The sequence below is a fragment of the Tamandua tetradactyla genome, chromosome 25 (assembly GCF_023851605.1).
Source record: "Tamandua tetradactyla isolate mTamTet1 chromosome 25, mTamTet1.pri, whole genome shotgun sequence".
NCBI lineage: Eukaryota > Metazoa > Chordata > Mammalia > Pilosa > Myrmecophagidae > Tamandua > Tamandua tetradactyla.
This window is the reverse complement of record NC_135351.1, coordinates 6,166,275-6,190,542: the sequence shown is the minus strand read 5'-3', so window position 1 is coordinate 6,190,542 and position 24,268 is coordinate 6,166,275. Positions and strand designations below refer to the sequence as shown.

General features: G+C 35.4%; 1 long non-coding RNA gene across 12 annotated transcripts in view; it reads left to right on the top strand.

The window, feature by feature from the left end:
• LOC143669297 (uncharacterized) overlaps nt 1-22,275 on the top strand; it is a 31,554-nt gene extending 9,279 nt beyond the window's left edge. For 2 of the 12 annotated variants that reach the window (XR_013168849.1, XR_013168846.1), the window contains exons 7-8: nt 16,465-16,536; nt 19,186-20,298. This is a non-coding gene — a long non-coding RNA (uncharacterized LOC143669297). Of the gene's footprint in view, nt 1-11,600; nt 13,574-16,464; nt 16,537-19,185; nt 20,314-20,338 lie in introns of those variants that run through there. The other 10 variants (XR_013168842.1, XR_013168838.1, XR_013168841.1 and 7 more) reach the window with 9 other exon arrangements.
• Nucleotides 22,276-24,268: the final 1,993 nt, after the last annotated feature.

The window sequence follows — 24,268 nt, the reverse complement described above, 5'->3', positions numbered from 1 at the left end:
TCTAGTTTTCTTGCTCATCTTAGCTAGAAATTTATCAATTTTTAAGATATTTTCAAGGAATTAGATTTTAGCTTTATTGATTTTCTCCATTGTTTATTCATTTTCTATTCATTGATAGGCACTTTTGACTTTATTATTTCTTTCTTTCTACTTACTTTAGGTTTAATTTGCTTTTTTTCCCCTGACTTTTTAAGATAGAAACTTAGATAGCTTATTTTAAATTTTTGTTTTTTTCTAAAGAGTATTTAAACCTATAAATTTATTTCTAATTACTAATTTAGATGCATCCCACCAATTTGATATATCATGTTTTCATTTTTCTTAAATTAAAAAAATTAAATTTGCTTTTAATTTGTTAATTTACCTAATGGTTATTTAGAAGTGTTGCTTAATTTTCAAATATTTGGTGTTTTTTTCCAGTAATTTTTTTGATTAATTCTTAATTTCAGTGTAATAAGAAAATGCAATCTGTATGATTTCAATGTTTTTAAATTATTGAGTTTTATTTAGTGGCCTGGAATATGGTCTGTTTTAGTGGGTATTCTGTGTTCTTGAAAAAAATATGCATACTGTTATTGTTGAGTGAAGTGTTCTATAAAGGTTAATGTGTTAATGTCCAAGTTTCTCAGCTGCTATTATTCAACATTGTGTTGGAGGTTCTAGCCAGAGCAATTAGACAAGAAAAAGAAATACAAGGCATCAGAATTGGAAAGGAAGAAGTAAAACTATCACTGTTTGCAGATGATATGATACTATACGTCGAAAACCTGGAAAAATCCACAACAAAACTACTAGAGCTAATAAAGGAGTACAGCAAAGTAGCAGGTTACAAGATCAACATTCAAAAATCTGTAGTGTTTCTATACACTAGCAGTGAACAAGCTGAGGGGGAAATCAAGAAATGAATTCCATTTACAATTGCAACTAAAAGAATAAAATACTTAGGAATAAATTTAACTAAAGAGACAAAAGACCTATACAAAGAAAACTACAAAAAACTGTTAAAAGAAATCACAGAAGACCTAAATAGATGGAAGGGCATACTGTGTTCATGGATTGGAAGACTAAATATAGTTAAGATGTCAATCCTACCTAAATTGATGTACAGATTAAATGCAATACCAATCAAAATCCCAACAACTTATTTTTCAGAAATAGAAAAACCAATAAGCAAATTTATCTGGAAGGGCAGGGTGCCCCAAATTGCTAAAAGTATCTTGAGGAAAAAAAACGAAGCTGGAGGTCTCACACTGCCAGACTTTAAGGCATATTATAAAGCCACAGTGGTCAAAACAGCATGGTATTGGCATAAAGATAGATATATCGACCAATGGAATCGAATAGAGTGCTCAGATATAGACCCTCTCATCTATGGACATTTGATCTTTGATAAGGCAGTCAAGCCAATTCACCTGGGACAGAACAGTCTCTTCAATAAATGGTGCCTAGAGAACTGAATATCCATATGCAAAAGAATGAAAGAGGAACTGTATCTCACACCCTATACAAAAGTTAACTCAAAATGGATCAAAGATCTAAACATTAGGTCTAAGACCATAAAACAATTAGAGGAAAATGTAGGGAGATATCTTATGAATCTTAGAATTGGAGGCGGTTTTATGGACCTTAAACCTAAAGCAAGAGCACTGAAGAAAGAAATAAATAAATGGGAGGTCCTCAAAATTAAACACTTTTGTGCATCAAAGAACTTCATCAAGAAAGTAGAAAGACAGCCTACACAATGGGAGACAATATTTGGAAACGACATATCAGATAAAGGTCTAGTATCCAGAATTTATAAAGAGATTGTCCAACTCAACAACAAAAAGACAGCCAACCCAATTACAAAATGGGCAAAAGACTTGAACAGACACCTCTCAGAAGAGGAAATACAAATGGCCAAAAGGCACATGAAGAGATGCTCAGTGTCCCTGGCCATTAGAGAAATGCAAATCAAAACCACAATGAGATATCATCTCACACCCACCAGAATGGCCATTATCAACAAAACAGAAAATGACAAGTGCTGGAGAGGATGCGGAGAAAGAGGCACACTTATCCACTGTTGGTGGGAATGTCAAATGGTGCAACCACTGTGGAAGGCAGTTTGGCGGTTCCTCAAAAAACTGAATATAGAATTGCCATACGACCCAGCAATACCGTTGCTAGGTATCTACTCAAAGGACTTAAGGGCAAAGACACAAACAGACATTTGCACACCAATGTTTATAGCAGCGTTATTTACAATTGCAAAGAGATGGAAACAGCCAAAATCTCCACCAACAGACGAGTGGCTAAAGAAACTGTGGTATATACATACGATGGAATATTATGCAGCTTTAAGACAGAATAAACTTATGAAGCATGTCATAACATGGATGGACCTAGAGAACATTATGCTGAGTGAGACTAGCCAAAAACTAAAGGACAAATACTGTATGGTCCCACTGATGTGAACCGACATTAGAGAATAAACTTGGAATATGTCATTGGTAACAGAGACCATCAGGAGTTAGAAATAGGGTAAGATAATGGGTAATTGAAGCTGAAGGGAAACAGACTGTGCAACAGGACTAGATACATAAACTCAAAAATGGACAGCACAATACTACCTAATTGCAATGTAATCATGTTAAAACACTGAATGAAGCTGCATCTGAGCTATAGTTTTTTTTTTATTTTTTTGTTTGTTTGTTCTGTTTTTTTATATATATATTTTGTATTTTTTATTTTTATTTTTTTCTCTATATTATTTTATTTCTTTTTCTGTTGTCTTGCTATTTCTTTTTCTAAATCGATGCAAATGTACTAAGAAATGATGATCATACATCTATGTGATGATATTAAGAATTACTGATTGCATATGTAGAATGGAATGATTTCTAAATGTTGTTAGTTAATTTTTTTTAATTAATTAAAAAAATAGCATATGGTGGGTTGGCATAAACAACAGGAATTTATTGGCTCATAGTTTTGAGACTAGGAGAAGTCCAAAATTAAGACATCAGCAAAATGATGCTTTCTTACCAAAGACTAGGGTACTTTGGTGCTGATTGCCAATAATTCTTGGGTCTTTGGCTTTTCTGTCATGTAACAATACACATGGAGACATCTTCTTCTTTTTTTTTCTTGGGTTCTGTTAACTTCCAGCTTCTGACTCTTCCTATGTCCAATTGTTAATAAGTCCTTTGTTTATAAAGATTTCACCTGTATTGATTAAGGTCCACCTTCATTCAGTTTGGGCACATCTTCACAGGTCCTATTTACAGATAGCTTTATACTCACAGGACCAAGGGTTAGGACCTTGTTTTAATTTTCTAGGCTGCTCATAGCAAATACCATGAAATGAGTTGGATTAAACAATGGGAATTTCTTCACTCACAGTTTTGAAGCTGGTAAAACGACCAAATTAAAGCACTATCAAGGCAATGCTTTTTTCCCCAAACACCAGCTGCCAGCTGGTCTTTTCTGTCACATGGCAAGGGGCATGTCTGCATCTGCTGATCTATCCTTTCTTTTCTGGGTTTTGTTGATTTCAGCTTCTTGCTTCTGTGACTTTTTCTTTCCCTGTCTGAATTTCGTTTTCTTATAAAGGATTTCAGTAATAGGATTAAAACCCAGCCTGATTGGGCTAGGCCATGTACACCTTAACTGAAGTAGCCTTATAAAAATTCCTACTTACAATGGGTTCAAGTTCACAGGAATGGATAAACTAAGAAAATGTTTTACTGGGGTACATATAGTTCCAAATGACCACAGACATGAACATGCCTTTCATGGGGGACATGATTCAATCTGCCATAGTTAATTAGCTCAAGTTGTTTGCTATTGTTTAGGTGTTCGGTATTCTTATGGATTTTCTATTAGTGCTCATTACCTAAAGAGAATGTTGAAAACTCCAGTTGCAATTTGGAATTTTCTGTTTCTTCCTTCAGCATTCTATGAGGTTTTGCTTCATGTATTTTTAAGTTGTTATTGGCTGGCGCGAACACATTTATCTTCTTTTTTTTAAAAGCAGTTTTACTGAGGTGTATTCATACATCAAACAATCCACCCAAAGTGTACCATCAGTGGCTCTCAGTATAATCACAGTTGTGCATTCATCACCACAATCAATTTTAGGCATTTTCATTACTCTAAAAAGAAAAACCCAAACCCTTTATACTCCCTGTTATTGACACAGCATTCATGGGTAGTACCTTTGTTACAATTGATGACAGAATATTAAAATATTACTCTTAACTCTTGTCCATAGCTTGCATGAGGCACATTTTTCCCATATACCACCCTATTGTGATAGTGATATATTTGTTTAGTGATAGTGATATAGTTGTTTAGTTCACAAGAGACCATTCTTATATTGTACTATTAACCACAGTTATTGTCTGCAACAGGGTTCACTGTGTTATACAGTCCCATGTTTTTTCCTCTAGCTTTTCTTAAAGTGACATACACGACCCTGAACTTCCCCTTTCAACCATTCACACACACGTAATTCAGCACTGTTAATTACACTCAGAATAATGTGCTACCATCATCTCTATCCACTTCCAAACATTTGCAATCAACCTAATTAAAAATTCTGCACAAATTAAGCGGCTGCTACCCATTCTCTACCCACAGTCTATCACCTGTAACCTATATTCTAAATTCCAATTCTATGAGTTTATTATAGTTCATATTAGTGAGAGCATATAATATTTGACCTTTTGTGTCTGGTTATTTCACTCAACATGATGTCCTCAAGTTTCATCTGTGTTGGCATATGCATCAGGACTTCATTCTTCCTATAACTGAATAATATTCCATTGTATGTATATACCACATTTTGTTTATCCATTTGTTAGTTGATGGACACTTTGGTTGCTTCCATCTTTTGGGAATTGTGAGTAATACCATTATAAACATTGGTATGCAAATGTCTGTTCGTGTCCCTGCTTTCAGTTCTCCTGGGTATATTCTGGTAGTGGGATTGCCAGATCATATGATGATTCTATACTTAAGCTTCCTGAGCCTTAAGGTCAAAATGTCTTCCACAGCGGTTGCACCTTCCCACCGACAATGAATGAGTGTTCCTATTTCTCCACATCCTCTCCAACACTTGCAGTTTCCTGGGTTTTTTTGTTTTTTTGTTTTTTGTTTTTTTAATAGTGGCCATTCTGTTAGGTGTGAAATGATACCTCATTGTGGTTTTCATTTGCATTTTCCTAAAAAGTAGTGACCTTGAGCACTCTCTTGTGTGCTTTTTAGACATTGTATTTCCTCTCTTTTGCCCATTTTTAAATTGGGTTGTTTGTCCTTTTATTGTTGAGTTGTAAGGTTTTTTAATATATTCTGGATTTGAAACACTTATCAATATGTGGTTTCCAAATATTTCCTCCCTGTGTGTAGGCTGGCTTTTCACTTTCTTGATAAAGTCCTTTGAAGTGCAAAAGTTTTTAATATCGAAGAGGTAAGAGTTGTATGGTCCTGACTTTTATACTAGGTCTTTTATCTATTTTGAATTAATTTTTGTATAAGGTGTGAGATAGGGGTCCTCTTTTAGTCTTTTGGATGTATATCCAATTCTCCCAGCACCATTTGTTCACGGGACTGGTGTGTCCCAGTTGAGAGAACTTGGTGTCCTTGTCAAAAATCAATTGACCCAAAGATGTTAGGGTCTGTTTCTGAACTCTCAATTTGATTTCATTGGTAAATATGTCTGTCTTTGTGCTAGTACCCTGCTGTTTTGACCACTGTAGCTTTGTAATATGCTTTAAAGTCAGGAAGTGTGAGTCCTTTAGCGTTGCTTTTCTTTTTCAAGATGGTTGTGGCTATTGAGGGCCTTCCAAATAAATTTGATAATTGGCTTTTCATTTCTGAAAAGTGAGCTGTTGGAATTTTTATTGTGATTTGGGTAGAATTGACATCTTAGTGATGTTTAGTCTTCCAATCCATAAAAATGGAATGTCCTTCCATTTATGTAGGTCTTCTTTGATTCCTTTTAGCAATGTTTTATAGTTTTCTGTGTATAAGTTCTGTACATCTCAGATTTATTCCTAGATATTTGATTCTTTTAGTTGCTATTGTAAATGGAATTTTTTTCTTGATTTCCTCCTCAGAGTGATCATTACTAGTGTATAAAAACCCTACTGATTTTTGCATGTTCATCTTATATCCTGCCATTTTGCTGAACTTGTTTATTAGGTATAGTATAGTATCTTTGTTGTAGATTTTTTTGAACTTTTTTTTGTGTATAATCATGTCAGTTACCAATAGTGAAAGTTTTACTTCTTTCTTTCCAACTTGGGTGACTTTTATTTCTTTCTTTTGCATAACTGCCCTAGTTAGAACTTCTTGAAAAATGTTGAATAACTGTGGTGACAGTGGGCATCCTTTTCTTGTTCCATATCTTAGAGGAAAGACTTTTAGTCTTTCGTCATTGTGTATGATCTTGACTGTTTTTCATATATGTTTTTTGTCATGTTCATCAAATTTCCTTCTATTCTTATCTTTCAAAGCATTTTTATTAAGAAAAGAAATGCTTGGTTTTGTCACATCCGTTCTGCATCAATCAAGACAATCCATGTGTTTTTTCTCCTTTAATTTGTTAATGTGGTGTATTACATTAAGTGATTTTCTTGTGTTGAACCACACCTTTGCATACCTGGGATAAAACCCACTTGATTGTGGTATATAGTTCTTTTAATGTGTTGTTGGATTTCCTTTGCAAGTATTTTGTTTAGGATTTTTGCAACTATGTTCATTAGATAAATTGGTCTGTAATTTTGTTTTCTTGTAGTATCTTTATCTGGCTTTGGTATTAGGGTGATTTTGGTTTCATAGAATGAGCTAGGTAGTGTTCCCTCCTTTCTTCAATTTTTTGGAAGAGTTTGAACAGGATTGGTGTTAATTCTTTGTGGAATGATAGGTAGAATTTATCTGTGAAACCATCTGGCCCTGGGCATTTGTTTTTTGGGAGTTTTTAAAATAATATTTTTATTGATAAAACTTAACATACAAGTATTCCATACATGGTGTACAATGTGTGGCTCACAATATCATCCCATAGTTGTGTATTCATCACCATAATCAATTTTTGAATATTTGCATCATTCCAGAAAAAAATTAAAAAGAAAAAACTCATACATAACATACTCCTTACCCCTTCCTCTCATTGACTACTAGTATTTCCATCTACCCAATTTATTTTAACCTTTGTTCTATTTGTTTATTTTTATCCATATTTTTTAGTCATCTGAGCATACCCTAGATAAAAGGAGCATCAGACACAAGGTTTTCACAATCACCCAGTCACATTATAAAAGCTATATCATTGTACAATCAGTTTCAAGAAACAAGGCTACTGGAACACAGCTCTGCAGTTTCAGGTACTTCCCTCTAGTCACTCTAATACATCATAAACTAAAAAGGGAGCTATCTATATAATACCTAAAACTAAAAAGGGGGATATCTCTGTAATGCCTAAGAATAACCTCTTGACTCTGTTTGAAATCTCTCAGCCACTGACACTTTATTTTGTTTCGTTGCTCTCTTTCCCTTTTTGGTCAAGAAGGTTTTCTCAATCCCTTGATTCTGGTTCCCTTCTCATCCCAGGATTTGTGTCCCACATTGCCAGGGAGATTTACACCCCTGGGAGTCATGTCCCACATAGATGGGGGAGGGCAGTGAGTTCACTTGCCATGTTGGCTTACAGAGAGAGACCGCATCTGAGCAACAAAAGAGGTTTTCTGAGGGTGACTCTTAGCTTAATTTTAAGTAGGCTTAGCCTATCCTTTGCAGGAATAAGTTTCAAAAGGGCAAACCCCAAGATTGAGAGCTTGGCCTATTGATTTGGTTTTCCCCACTGCTTGTGAGAATATCAAAAATCCTCCACGATGGAGAAGTTGAATATTTCCCCCTTCTTCCCATTCCTCTAAGGGAAACTTTGCAAATACTTTTTATTCACTGCTCAAATTACTTTGGATATTTCGGAGCATCACACTGACCTATACAAACCAACAAAATCTCATGCCCTATTCAAGATTCCATGTACTTATGGTATTCAAGTAAACTGACCATACAAGTTAAATTAGAGTTGAGAGGTTATCCTGGAGGTATTCTTACGCATTAAGTAGATATCACCTTGTTGTTCAAGATGTAGTGGAGAGGCTGGAGGGAATTGCCTGAAAATGTAGAGCTGTGTTCCAGTAGCCATGTTTCTTGATGATGATTGAACAATGATATAGCTTTCACGATGAGACTCTGTGAATGTGAAAACCTTGTGTCTGTTGCTCCTTTTAGCTACTATATCAACAGAAGAGTAGAAGAGTATATGGAATAAAAATAAATAATAGGGGGAACAAATGTTAAAACAAATTTAGTTTGAAATGCTAGTGGTAAATGAAAGCGAGGGGTAAGGGGTATGGTATGTATAATCTTTTTTTTCTCTGTTATCATTTTATTTCTTTTTCTGTTGTCTTTTTATTTCTTTTTCTAAATCGATGCAAATGTTCTAAGAAATGATGAATATGCAACTGTGTGATGATATTAAGAATTACTGATTGTATATGTAGAATGGAATATCTTAATGTTTTGTTTGTTAATTTTTTTAATTAATAAAAAAGTTTTTAAAAAGTGATGTATTAAAGTCTTCTAAGTATAGAAATATCTATTTCTCTCTTCAATTTTTTCAACATTTGTGTCATGTATTTTGGGACTCTGCTGTTAGGTACATATATATTTATAATTGTTATGTCTTCTTGTTGAATCAGTGTTTTTATTAGTATGACCATCTTTGTCTCTTGTAACAGTTTTGAGTTCAAGTCTATCTTATCTGATGTTAGTATAGCACCCCCAGCTCTATTTTTTTTCCATTTCTTTTTACTTAATTAATTAATTTTTTAAACATAACAGCATACAAATATGAATATTCTTACCATATGATAATTCCATTCTTGATGTATAATCAATAACTCACAACATCATCACATAGTTGTATATTCATCATCATGATCATTTCTTAGAACATTTGCGTCAATTCAGAAAAAGAAAAAACAAACAGAAAAAAATTCATACATACCATACCATACCCCTTATCCCTCCCTTTCATTGATCACTGGCATTTCAAACTATTAAATTTGTTTTAACATTTGTTCCCCATATTGTTTATTTATTTTTAATCCATATGTTTTACTCATCTGTCCATAAGGTAGATAAAAGGAGCATCAGACACAAGGTTCTCACAATCACACAGTCACACTGTGAAAGCTGTATCATTGTACAGTCATCTTCAAGAAACAGGGCTACTGGAACATGTACATTTTCAGGCACTTCCCTCCAGGCTCTAAACTAAAAAGATGATGTCTATATAATGCGTAAGAATAACCTCCAGGATAACCTCTCAACTCTGTTTGGAATCTCTCAGCCACTGACACTTTATTTTGTCTCATTTCTCTCTTCCCCCTTTTGGTCAAGAAGGTTTTCTCAATCCCTTGATGCTGAGTCCCAGCCCATTCTAGGATTTCTCTCCCACATTGCCAGGAAGGTCCACACCCCTGGGAGTCATGTCCCACGTAGAGAGGGGGAGGGCAGTGAGTTTGCTTGTCATGTTTGACTGAGGAGGAGAGGCTACATCTGACCCCAGCTGTATTTTGATTATCAATCATATGACATATTTATGTCTTAGAATTTAAGGTCAGTCTTTTGTAAACAGCATATAGTTGGGTCATGTTTTTTTTATCCAGTCTGCTAATTTCAGCCTGTTGACTAGAAAGTTTAATCCATTTACCTATAAAATAACTACTGATAATGTAGGACTTTCTTCTGCCATTTTGCTATTTAATTTTTATTTCTTAGACTTTTTTTGCTCTTCAATTCTTCTATGAATGCCTATTTTCATTTTTATTTGATTTTTACATTTTATTATATTGAGTCCTTGTACATTTCTTTCTGGATTTATTTTTAATTCTTCTTGTGGTTTTCATGGGGCTAATATTTAACATCCTAAATATGTTACAATCTTACTTGATTTGATACCAACTTCAAGAGTATATACTTCCACTGTTCCTATACTCCTTTATCCCCTACCTTCTTTTGTATTTGTTATAAATTATCTATTTTTTTAAATTGTATGTCCCAATCCATAGATTTATTATTCCTTTTTTTTTTTTAGCACCTGTAAGAAGTAAGAAGTGGAGTTACATACCAAAAATTACAATACAATAGTACTGTTATTTATAATTACCTGTATGATCACCTTTACTAGAAGTCTTTGTTGCTATATGCTGATTTGAACCACTATAGTGTCCTTTCCTTCAGTCTGAAGAACTCCCTTTAGCATTGCTTGTTAGGTGGATCTAGTATTAATGGACTCCCATAGCTTTTGTTTATCTGCGAATGTCTTAATCTCTTCCTCATTTCTGAAAGAAAGTCTTACCATATATCAAATTCTTGGTTGACAATTGTTTTATTTCAGCACTTTAAATATTTCAACCCACTGCCTTCTTGCCTCTACAGTTTGTGATGAGAAATGGGAACTTAATGTAATTGGTATTCTTTTGTACATAACACATTGCCTTTCTCTTGCATCTTTCAGAACTCTCTCCTTGTCATTTTCATTCAAAAGTTTGACCAGTACGAGTCAGGGCATATTTCTTTTCAAGCTTATCCTGTTTGATGTTCTCTGGGCTTCTTAAGTGTTCATATTCACATCTTTTGCCAAGTTTGGGAAGTTTTCTGTTATTATTTCTTTGAATATTCCTTCTTTCTTTCGTACTCTTTCTTCTTCTTCTGGGGCATCCATAATTCATATATTGGAACATTTGATGGTGTCCTACAGGTCTATTCATCTGTTTTTACTTTTTATAATCCTTTTTTTCTTTTTGCTTCTCAGCCTGATCCATTTCACTTGTCCTGTCTTTGAGTTCACTGGTTCTTCCACCAATTGCAATCTGCTTTTGAAACCCTCCCATGAATTTTTCTTTTCACCTATAGTGGTCTTCAACTCCAGTAGTTCTGTTTGGTTCTTTTTTAAAATTTCTGCTTAGCTGAGATTCTTAAATTGTTCATTCATTGTTTTCCTATCTTTTAGTTCTTCTTCTGTATTTTCATTCATGTTCTTGAGCGTGTGACTGTTTTCCTGATGTCCTTTAGCTTTCTCTCTTTATTTTCCTTCATCTACTTGAAGATAATTTTTAAAGTCTTCGTCGGGTATGTCAGCAGTCTGGTCTTCTTCATTGATGTTCTCTAGATTTTTATCCTCTTCCTTAGGTTGGGCCATCGTTTCCTGTTTCTTTATTTTTCTTGTAATTTTTTTACAAGAATATATTTTAATATATTAACTCTGTGATTTATTACCCGATGCTTGTCTCTTAACTATGACAGCTAGTGATATGACAGATTTTCTTGAATGTCAGGAGCTGACAAAGCCAAAAACACCTTTCATAGTCTCTGCAAATTGGCTTTACTTTGGCTGGTTCTCTCCTTAGGGTTCTGCCCTTCTATCAAGAATGTCAGCCCAAGGAGAATGCAAAGTATAGGGTCCTCCATGTCTTTTCTGGGCCTCTGTCTTATCTTGGGCTTCTGTTTGCCAGTCATTTTAGGAGTTCCTCTATTTACAGGTATTGGAATGCTTCTGCTACTCTCCAAGAAACAAACTTTCCAGGTGATCCACTGAAATACTTAAAGCAGGTAAGTTTTTGCCCCAGGTTCCCTGACTCAGTTGTTTCTTAATCTGCTTTTGCTGTCTTAAGCTGCTTTTGCCTGGAGGACAAATTCTGCAAGAGTGGACATTCCAGAGAGGAGTTTCCAACGTCTTCTTTCCTAGCCATAATAAGGCCAGGGATCCATAACAGGAATGCTGGCTGGCTCTTTTCCTGGGGAGAGGATGAGGGAGGGGCCAGGAAAAGTGCCTAGAGCTTCCCCCATGGTTTCCCAAAGCTATACTTTGTTGACTTGGCACCTGCCCAGCAAATGCAGCTCAAGTGTTCTCTGCAGGAGCTGACAAAGTTCCTCTGAAGAAACATGATATTTTAAGGTTTCTTTTACCATCTTGGGGTGGGTTGGAAACATTGCTCTCAGAGCTAGGGCCCCAGTGATCTGAAGTAGCTAATCCAAAGCAGTGATCAGCGGGCCATAACCCTCGTAACTTGGAGGACAAGGTCTTTATGTCCCACTCTGGCACCAACATGTAGCAGGGGCCAGGTTTGAGTACCTCCTTACTGCCAGTCATGAGACTGGGGGATAAGTAATGGTTGCTGCCACAGAGAGGGTATAGTTCACCTGTGTTTACCGTGATTTAGCACTGTTTTCCTCCTGAATTTCTCCAGATGCTGCAATGTTCTACTGGACTCTGGAGTTTCAAAATAGTTGATTCAGACAGTTCCTGCCTGTTTAATAGTTTCTCTAATGGAAGAACTGATTCCTGGAGCTTCTCCTCTGCCATTTTCTACAGTCTTACCTCTCAAATAATTTTTATGTCCTCTCTCTCCTTTGGAACTCTAATTACCCATTTGTTAGACCAGTTGATATTGTCTCAGTGGTCACTAAGACTGTTTTTTTTTCATTCAGTCATTTTTTTCCCATCTGTGCTTCCTTTGAAAAATTCTATTGCTGTAACTTCAAGTTGACTAATCTTTTATTCTATAGTATCTAATCTCTTGCTACCATATTCAGTGAATTTTTTCTGTTTAGATATACTTTCCATGTCTAGAAACTACATTTGGTTATTTTTAATTTCTCTCCTCAATATGCTCATGTTTTCCCTTATATACTTGAACATAGTTATTGTATCTGTTTTAATATCCTTGTCTATTAATCCATCATATTCATTGTTTCTTGGTCTCCTTTTACTGACTGACTTTTCTTTTAGCTAAGAGTCACATTTTCCTGCCTCCTGGCATGTATAGTAATTTTTTACTGGCTGCTATACATGGTGAGTTTTACGCTGTTGTCTGAGTTGTGTAATCTTCCTTTAAACAGTGATGAGCTTTGATCTGGCAAGGGTTAAGTACTTGTGGTTTACTGTGATCCTTCCAAGCTTGTTTTTAATCTTTTTTTTTTTTTCAGGAAAGTCTAGAATGGCCTTTATTCTAGTATTGTTTAACTTCACTACTAAGACATGTCTTCTCTGGGGACTCTACTGAATGCCTTAATTGATCATCGACAACTCTATTCTTGATAGTTGATACTTGAGTAATTCCCAGATTTGTGTGAGCTCTGGGAATGTTCCAGCTGGTAGTTACCAACTTGTTCTTTGTGCAAACTCACACTTTAGTGTTCAGCAGGGAACCCAGGGACCCCATGAATGTTTCTGGAGTTCTTTTTCTATATATGTCTTTTCTTTTCAAAATCTCGTCCTGCAAATTCCAGCTGCTTCAGACTATCAATAATGCTGATCTCTGATTCCTCAACTTAGCAGGGACACTGTTACCTTTTTCGATTCCCCTTTCTGCTTTTGCAGTCTGGAATATGTCTCCAGGTCAAAAGCTGTGGCAATTTTAGAACTTTCTTTGTTTTATTCTCTTTTTTCTAAGGGATCCTGGTTCTGATCTTGGTTTGAATTGATTTGATACATCGTCCAGTCTAGTTTAAGGTAGGAGGGTATGCCTGGTTCTTGTTATTTCAATTATGCCTCTAAGAAGAAGTTCTCAGCTTAACATAGTTAATAGCATAAGCATAGATTCTAAAATCTGACTGCATAGAACCTGAAAATCTATCCATTTTGGATGAATTCTTTGCAGTTGGAGAACATATCCTTGCTTTACTTTTTCAAGTGTATCACAAACAAAAGATCAACTTCATATGTCAAAGAATTGAATTCATTATCAAAGAATGGTCATTTCTTAATTTCAATCATCACCATCCATGAGTCCTTTCAGCTTACTTTTCTATGAATCTGACATCATAACTAATTCTTCAGCGTCTATGTAGAGGAGTAATTTATTTGATAGTTCTAAGAGGTCACTGAAATAAGAGGATATGTCAGAAATTTGTTGGGTTTTCTTATATTTTATTCTATGGCATAGTATTTTTATTTTGAATATGTAATGGGGGAAGCACCATAAAGCTTTAGGTACTTAGGCCTGCTAATGTCCTTAATCCATAATAACTCAGGCTCAATCCTTTCCCTTTATAGTCATCATACTGAATCAGATATTTTATACTCACAAATCCATCCTTGTAATCATCTTTCCTGATTTTATTCTCTTCCTGATTCTGTGGCAGGGGTTCTAAAACATTTTGGTCTAAGAACACCTTTATTATCCTTAAAAGCTATTGAAGAGGTTTTATTTATGTACAGTGTATCTACTGCTTTTTGTTTTAATAAATATTTAAACTGAGAAATCTAAAAATATTTATTAATATTTTAAAATATCAATAATAAATTCATTATGTCAGAAAGTCACAAGTATTGGCAAAGATGTGGAAAAAATAGGAATTCTCATACATTGTTGGGGGAGAATGTAAAATGATGCAACCACTGTGGAAATAGTTTTGAGATTCCTCAGAAAGTTAAATATAAAACTACCATATGACCCAGTAATCCCATTTCTAGGTATATACCCAAAAGAATTGAAAGCAGAGACTCAAACAGATATTTGCACACTGACGTTCATAGCAGCATTATTAAAAATTGCCAAAAGGTGGAAGCAACACAAGTGTTCATCAACAGATGGAGGGATAAACAAAATGTGGTCTATACATACAATGGAATATTATTCAGCTGGAAAAAGAAATAGAGTTCTTATGCATGTGACAACGTGGATAAACCTTGACTGCATCATGTTGAGTGATATAGGTCAGACACCAAAGGACAACTATTTATAACCTCTTTTATAAGAAATAATTAAAATATGCAAAGTCATAGAGTCAGAAATTAGAATACATGTTATCAGAGACAGGATTGGAGATGGGGAATGAAGAGTTAATGCTTAATTTGTACAGAATTTCTCCTTGGGGTGATGGATTGTGACTAATTAATTCACTAATTGAACACTTGAAAGTGGTTAAAATGGAAAATTTTATGTTGTATATATATTACAATAATAATTTTTTAAAAAGAAAACTGTAGAACCGTGCAACATAAAGAATGAACCCTAATATAAACTATGGACTATAGTTAATAAAATTTGGTTCATCAACTTTAATAAAGGAACCAGAGTAATGTAAAATATTAATAATAGGGAAGATGATATGTGTGAGGGAAGGGCCTATGTAGGAACTTTGTACTTTCTGCATTATACATCTGTAAACATTTAACTGCTCTAATTTAAAAAGAAAAACATTACTTGTTAACATACATTCATCATTGTTATTAAAAATAACTATATTTTCTACTGTGCCCCTTCTGCATTCTGTAAATATGTGGTTGACTATATAGGTCAAGACTATGTATTCAGGAAATGCTTTCTGAATATATACATACCAATTGTAGAAATTAGAAATACGTAGTGTATACATGTAGACATACTTTTTTTTTGCAAACAGTATCCATAGTCACAAATTTCACCTTTAGTAGATTTTATTTTAGAAGACAAGTTGTTTATCCCTCATTAAATAATACCTCAAAAAATCGTCTGTTACAGAACTTCTTTTGACAAAATTAGCTTTTGGTTAGCCCTTGGCATAGAAAGGATTAGAAAAACTCCAGAACTCCCTGACACAATATTGATTGGGATTGTGGAGAAAGAGGTAGTGGCTTACTTATATATCTAGGTATCATAAGAAGGCTAGGAAAAGAAGAAATAGAAAAAATATGAAGACTGGGGTTGGGCCCTACTATTTGCCAGGCTTACTCATGAGAGGGAGTGTTCTTGCCTGGCATGACTTCAGGGAAGGAAGTAGGATGAATGCAGTTGAAAGCACAGTGGAGTCCTCTTCACTGGAAGAAAGATAAGGCTCCAGAACTGAATTCAGAATTCTAGAACTCTTCCCTGGTAATATTACTATACATAGTACCATCCCTGATACTGCATTTTTTCAAATTATGAATAACAATGATTTCCTATACTTATTGGAAATATGTTTTATATTTATTTTATCAATTCTAGATAGTTATGGAGTACCTGTTCCATTTCAAGCCCTGTGCTGGGCATTGAGAAAACTAACGATGATGAAGTCAAGATAGATAAGACCTTTGCTCTAACGTAGCTTGCATTCTAGTTAAAAGGAAACGTGATTGCAAGTGCTGAGGAGTAATAGAGTATTGGGGTGGAGGATAACCACTCTAGAAGTGGGTCATCAGAGGCTTCTTTGAGGAGGTGACATTTGACTTGATATAAGAAGGAGAGCCACTAGGGGAAAGAGTGTTACACACATCAACAAAGTAAAAACCCTGAAATGAGAATACATTTGACATGTCAAAAGCCAGAAAGAAGGCACGTGGCCCCACTGAAAACAGTTTGCTCCGGTTTATGATGAGATCATAGTAATGCTAAGAAACAGACCACTAAAAATATGCTAATTTTGTGCATTTAATGCTAGAATCTCGTGAGAAATTGGTCAAATGGGCTGGCCTGCTATTCAGACTTAATTGAACAGCTCCAGTTACTAAATGTAAGTTTGTATTATCGTCCTCCACTGATTTTCCTCCTGCCTGGGTGTCTGGGGCTCTCCCTCCTCCATACTTCCCTTAAGACTTAGTCCTGAGCCTCCTTTCTTCTAACTCTATGTGCTCATAGGCGATTTCATACATTTCCATTATTTTAATTGTCATTTTTGTGCTGACTCCTTGACATACTTAACTCTGACAGCTCACAGAAATCTTAAACTGAACGTCCTTAGAAGTGAATTCTCAATGTCCCTCCCACTAAACTGGCTCATTCTGTCTTCCTTTTCTCACTGTATGTCACCTCTGTTCATCAGTTTGCTCAAATAAAAAATATAGGGGTCCATACCTAGTCCATCATTATGTTCTGTTCCTTTTGCCTTTAAAATATTTATTGAATTCACCTATCTTTTTCCCCTTCTGTTTCTATTGTCACCACCTTAGTGCAGTCCTTCTTCTTGTTGGAACTCCTGCAGTTACCTTCTTTATTATTTCCTTGCCATGTTCCAAATCATTGCCCATCCAGACACTGGAGTAAACTTGTCAAAGCATGAAAAATCATGTCACTCCTCTGCTTAAAACTGTCTGGTTAAATAAAATCAAACTACGTAGCATGGCCAATAAGTCCCTGATGATTTAGCCCTGCCTATTTACCAGTCTCATCTTTCAGCCACACTGGTCTCATGTTAATCTTAAAATCATGCCATGTTTTTTCCTGCTTTAAGGCTTAGGGTTTTTGATGTTTCCTCTGCCTAGAATTCTCTTTTCTCACATGTCATTGTGAGATTGACAGCTAGATTACTACCACCTATTCTTCTGTTGTTGGCTCAAATGTCAGTTCCAGAAAGAACCATTTTCTGACTGACAGCCTTTCCTCTGGTCCCAGTATAAATTAGTACCTATAATTAGACCCATCTTTTCCATTACACTTTCTTAAAGCATCCCATTATTTTCCCTGATCAAACCCTATCAAACCTTTTATCAGTATGTTTATATGTTCATTTGTTTAGTGTCTGTTTTATCTCTAGACTAAGCTACATGAGGTCAGACCATGTCTCTTGTTTATCACACTCTACCTAGCTCCTAACAACGCCTCCACCTTATAGTAGGTGCTCAAGAAACACAGTATTTGATGGATTAGTAAGAGCAGATAAGAGCCTGAACTAGTGTGGTATCACTGAGAATGAAAAGGAGGAGATGGATAGTAAAGCTTTCTTGAAGAACTAGGAGTAGGTTATTATGCTAGAGTTACTGAGAGATCCAGGAAACTATTTGTGATAAATACACCAACAGCCCTCTTTTTCTGTCTCTGTCTCTCTCTCTGTGTGCGTGTGCGGTGGTGGTGGTAACTACTGAATATTTAGGAATGTGCAGTCATACCTCAGTTGTGGTAAAGAGAGCCACATGAAGTATACTTCAAAAGATTAAAATTCCCCAGAGAGTGGGGAAAATTCCCTTGTATAAGATCATCTATGTCTTTGAAAGACCACTCATCCATGAATTAGTGAAACAATTACTGTTTAGCTAGAAAAATCCCTTGCTGTTTAAGTCATGAGATTATGGGCTTTAGTGGTCAATGTAATCATTAACAGCCTTATCAGTTTGAAGAGCTAAGTAGGGAGGTAACTGTTTATCTTAAAACTGTAAGCAATATTGTTCTTCCTAGATTTTGTTGAAGACTGATCAGGCCTCTCTCAGAAAGTAGGGTCACAACCAGCAGAAACTAAACAAAGATCAGGAAATTAGATGAAATTTGAATCACTCACTTTGATTATTTGTTAGAAGATTTGGACTTCAAAAAAAGTATAGGTACTTGAATGATTAAACTGAAATTTTTTGATTATGGTTTTTATTTATTTTATTTATTAATTCATACCTTTATTGTGAATAAATTGACTACAATTTTAAATCAATGTGATGTATGCAAATATATATACTACAAAGATTACATAGGAAGGTGATTAGTCATGTATCGTAAAGAAATAATTAGAGGATTCTTAGAAAATCAGGCTCTCTAGGTATATGTGAAGGATTCAATGAATGAAGTTTTCAATTCAATTCTTCATTCATTCATTGAGTTTTTCTTATGTATTAGTTGAATTTTTTTAGAAAGTCATCTATCACATAAAGCTAGGTACTACTTACAGTGAAGTGAGACTGCAGTTATTGGCTGTGGATTTTTGTGTCTGTACATCTTCCATAAGAGGGCAGCAAAGAACCAGCATGGTTTTGTTTTTACCATATAGTCTCATAACAGAAATTTGCTTGTATTACAAACGCAATAGATATCTTCTAAGAGTAACAGAAAACAAGAAGGCATGGTTTAGTTTTAAACCATGATTTGAACCAATTTAAAAAAAGAATATAGTTTTACTTGGTGTCGTCAGTGAGAGCCTCATAACAGAATGCTGGCTCTGGCATGGTTATGGGGTTTGAAATCTGGAGGCACAGCTTATTAACTGTGTGGCTTGAACAGACTACTTAGTTTTTCTGATCCTCATTTTCCTCATCTATTAAAAAAGGGGAGGGGGTGGTCTCTGGCCTTTCTCACCTCTGTCTTTTGTGAGAGTGCCTGCATGTCTTATCACATGTGGATTCAATAAATTTTCTGTCTACTTACCCTGTTCTGTGCTGTGCCTTTGAATTCTTTCTCACAGCATGTCCAGGAACCTGGAAACTGAAATCCAGCAACATGTTTGAGCCAGCCAGAAGCCACTTCTCTCTGACTGTCTGGAATGCTCTCATGAAATAGGAAACAAAGGTGACAGTCCTCAACCTCAGGACTCACTGGGGTCTTGCTCTAGGTGCCACCAACATGGGGCTTCAGACTGAGGAACTGCATTGTCTTCCAAAGTGGGGAACAGGACAGCCCCTCAACCCTGCTCATAGCAAGTGAAGAAGACTAAAAATGCCCAAGGCCACATATGGCTCTGCTGACTTCACGTCTGACCAGTGTAGAGGAGCTCTGGGTGACACTCAACATGGCAGTCATTACTGAGCTAAAAGCCCTGAATGGATGTGGAAAGTTGTAGAGAGTTTTAAAAAGTAAGTTTTTTAGTCACTGATAATGATAAGAAGTTGTAAAAAACTTATAAAAGTAAATTCTATCTATCATATTCAAAGCTAACCAAAATTTAATAAGCCTGTTTATAATATTTTTAAAGAAGAATGTTTGTGTAAAACCATGTATGCACAGAAAACTGGAATTTAGTTTTCTCTGTTAAAATAATGTAAATTTTAAGTCTACTCTTAATGAAAAATTATAAGAGATTTTTCCTAATCATCTAAGTACTTTATCTAAAAAATAAAAATTTAATATCATATCAGAATAATCTATTAATGTTTATGTTGACCTTATCCTTTATTTCAAAAGGCATCTTCTCATTCTTAAAGGAAAACTATTACAGGGCGGACCACAGTGGCTCAGCAGGCAGGACTGCTTGCCTGTGATGCCGGAGAACCTGGGTTCAATTCCCCGTGCCTGCCCATGTGAAAAAAAAAAAGGAAAACTATTACAAAGTATCTGTTCACTCACTTTGAAAAAGTGAGGTGCTAAAATAGTTTAACATATTACCCAAATTGTTTAAGAAGTATTACAGTAATTAAAATAAATTCTCTATCCTTCTGATAGCTAAATTTGCATGGGTGAAATTTTATTCATAAATTTAAAAATTGTTTAAAATTCCTAGAAATTTGACAATGTTCCATCCTAATACTGATCTGTATAATGTTAAAAGTTACAAGTTATGGGACAAGCAAATTTGCTTGTCAGTTACACTACTTTACTCTAAGGTTTCTTTAAAATTACAGGTAGTCAGCTGTAAGTCAGAACTTCATTTCAACAAAAAAATTTATGAGAAACAAGACAAGTATTCAAACTATATTCTACCTGTTAATTAACCTAACCCTAGTAAGTATGTAAAAGTAAAATAGGACAGAACTGTTGTTTGTTAAATATTTTTATTTCTAAATGTAACTTCATTAAAAAAAAAAAATGAAGAAAAGTATGTGATAGCCAAACAAGAGTGAAGACAAAGTCCTGTCCCCAGGGACTTTAGCTCAAAAAGCAGAACTAATTACCTACCCTCATCTGAGCTCTAAAACTAGGAAAAGGGAAAAGGCTAAATCTCTACATGGTTACCAAATATGCTTTCCTAGGCCTGCATGCTCACACAACAGTGTGCAAGTGTGAGCCTTTTTCACAAAAAGCAGAACCCCAATTAAACACTGTCAAGAAATACTCAATCTCTTAAATGCCATGCTCTTACCAACAGAAAAATAGTGTTAATTCATTGCCCTGGCCATAAAAGAACACTACTACTACTACTAACATCTCTTGAGGGAATAAATGGGCCAGCACAGCAGCCAAAGGTGCAGTCTGATCAATCAAGCCCTTCTAAGCCTCATTCCCACACTTCCTTACTTAACACATGCACCCTCTTATTCCCTAGTTGAGCAGGAATGATCCACCCAGCTAAGATTGACTCTTGGACCTAAAAAATGCTCATTTCCTTCTTTTTTTCTCCAGTTTCACTTGGCTGATGCCTTTCCTAGGCCCTCTCACTTCTATCCTCCTCTTGCTATTAATCAGCCCTTGCATTTTTAAGCTTCTTACCAAGCTTATTTCTTCCAGACTAGAAGACTTTCACATAAAACCAATACTGATATGAAGATTTTCAGCCATCCCAACCACTTCTCTTGACTCCTTCTCTCTCAACTTAAATGAAATAGCCAGAAAGTTCTATGCCCCATCAGGCAGGGCCTATACCACCTGACAAGGAAGAAGCAGCTACAGAAGACACACCTTCATCCCTTAGCAACCCTTAAGATTGAGGGGCAAGAATTCTCTGAGAGGGAAGTTGAGGCAGAAGCCCTTGAGCAAGGATGCTTAATAAAGGTCAGGAAGGCCTGTGTCGTACCCCACCCCACCCAACTCTGCCCAGGGGCTACCCACTTACAGGAAACACCCAGTAGATCAACCTTTCTAAAGCCAAACAACTCCCATCTGAGTGAGTCATCAATGGGGTGGGGGGGGTGAGGGGGGAGGTGGAGCTGACCCACCCAAATGCACTGTCTACTACCAGCCACTACCCTGGAGAGAAGAAAGGGAAAGAGAAAGCCCTGAACAAGGAAGGGGGAGGGAGAGTAAGTAAAGCCTAGTCTATAAAAGCAAGTGAACCCACATTGCCCATTACCTCTTGCCTTTTTCCCCTCTATGCAAGATTGCCTGCATGTCTTCTTACATGTGTATTCAATAATTTTCCATCTGCTTAAAAAAAAAAAATGGGAGAGGGTGATAGGGTGGGTGGCAAATAGCAAGGCCTATTTCACAGGATATTAATAGACAAAATAGAATTTCTATATCTTGAAGAGATTAAGACCAGTTAAAAGATGAAACCAGGAAAAACTAACCCGATAGTACTCTTGAATATACACTATATAAAGAAAATCCTATTTAGTGTCTGATAAAGGAAAGGATAGACTATCTCTCTGTAGCTACCTATATATTTAATCCAATTAACATACATATTTATGTACCAATCCATGACCACTTACTCCTATAATTTGTAAAGTCCATTAAATGTATGTGAACACTATTTTACGATTTTCTGCTATCTCAAATAGTGTATCTTAATTTGACACTCCAACTTTTTTATTTTCTGAGTAAATGAATAAAATAATAATGATAATATTTGAGGCACTGAGCTTGTTTCTTTATATCTATATGATATCTATATATCTATATATCTTTATATCTACCTTCTCATTTACCACAAATTTATTGTGATAATTGATGATGTGTCTTAATTCTGACATGCTTTTGGTTTTTTCAATCTACTCAATTTATTTTAACCTTTGTTCCCCCTATTACTTGTTTATTTCTTTTCCATATTTTTTACTCTGTCCATTCTGACATGTTTTATGTTTTTCAATTTTGGGCATTCGTTTCTTTTTTTTCCTTTGCCTAAGAAGCTCTGTTGATTGTGATTTTGTTTTTGTCTCTTGTGCTTAAATTTTTACTAGCCAATTTTTACTTTTTCCATCAATGTTGAGAATTAATCAGTATCTGTAACCTTCCCCAACTCTCAAAGATGTTTAGCCTGATTTCTTTTTCCATTCCTTCCTGTGACATGCCTATATTTTGAGAAATAATCTAAAATTTTAGTCCCAGATTATTATTTTTTGTTTGTTTTATTTTTGGTTTTTAAATGAAACTCAAGTAGTGCACAGAAACGAACTCATCATAACTCCTGGCTCAAGACACATTCTCATTATTGGTCCGTGTAAGGTCCTCACTTATTTTTTACTTTTAATGTTGAATAAGTGTCTATGAAGCCACCATCCAATTCAGCAGTAGAACTTTGACATTAATCTTACTCTAGCCATGGGGTACTATCCTCTCCTTTCCTTACCCCAAATACTTGGGGCAGCCACCATTTCTGTATTTTTTTTGGTTCATTTTTCTATCTACCTTCTCATTTCCCACAAATTTTGGAGCAAAATACTTGGGGCAGCCACCATTTCTGTATTTTTTTGGTTCATTTTTCCTTTGCTTTCCATGGTGTTATTTTATCTATATGTTTACTAAAAATATTATTTAAAATATTAGTTGTTTTTCACCACCCTCCCCCTGTCTATGTGGGACATGGCTCCCAGGGGTGTGGACCTTCCTGGCAACGTGGGACAGAAATCCTAGATGAGCTGAGACTCAGCATCAAGGGATTAAGAAAAACTGTAGAATGAGCTGAGACCCAGCATCAAGGGATTGAGAAAACCTTCACGACCAAAAGGGGGAAGAGTGAAATCAGACAGTGTCAATGGCTGAGAGATTCCAAACAGAGTTGAGAGGTTGTCCTGGAGGTTATTCTTATGCATTAAGTAGATATCATCTTGTTATTCAAGATATAATGGAGAGGCTGGAGGGAACTGCCTGAAAATGTAGAGCTGTGTTCCAGTAGCCATGTTTCTTGAAGATGATTGTATAATGATATAGTTTTCACAGTGTGACTGTGTGATTGTGGAAAACCTTGTGTCTGATGCTCCTTTTATCTACCTTGTCAAAAGATGAGTAGAACATATGGAATAAAAATAAATAATAGGGGGAACAAATGTTAAAATAAATTTAGTTTGAAATGCTAGTGATCAGTGAAAGGGAGGGGTAAGGGTATGGTATGTATAATTTTTTGTTTTTGTTTTTGTTTTATTTTTCTGTTGTCTTTTTTCTTTTTCTGAATTGATACAAATGTTCTAAGAAATGATCATGATGATGAATATGCAACTATGTGATGATATTGTGAATTACTGATTATATACGTAGAATGGAATGAGCATATCAATGTTTTTGTTCATTTGTGGTTAATTTTTTAAAATTAATAAATAAATAAATTTAAAAAAATTTTAAAAATAGTCTTATAAATACTTTAAGGAAGCATGCTACTTTTGAAGGCACTGAACTTCTCCAAAGGATCAGTCTCTATAACCACACCCCCCCTCAGATTCCAACATAACCCACTCAAAGCAACCCAGGGACTGTATTTAGTAATGTGTGTGTGTATGTGTGTGGTTCATTCATTCAATTAAAAAGAAACTATAAATACGGTGATGCAATGGTGGCTCAGTGCCAGAATTCTCACCTGCTATACTGGAGACCTGGGTTCAATTCCTGGACCCTGCCCATGCCAAGAAAAACATAGTGATTAACGCCTATTAAATCAGTATATGTTCTAGGACAGTAAAAAG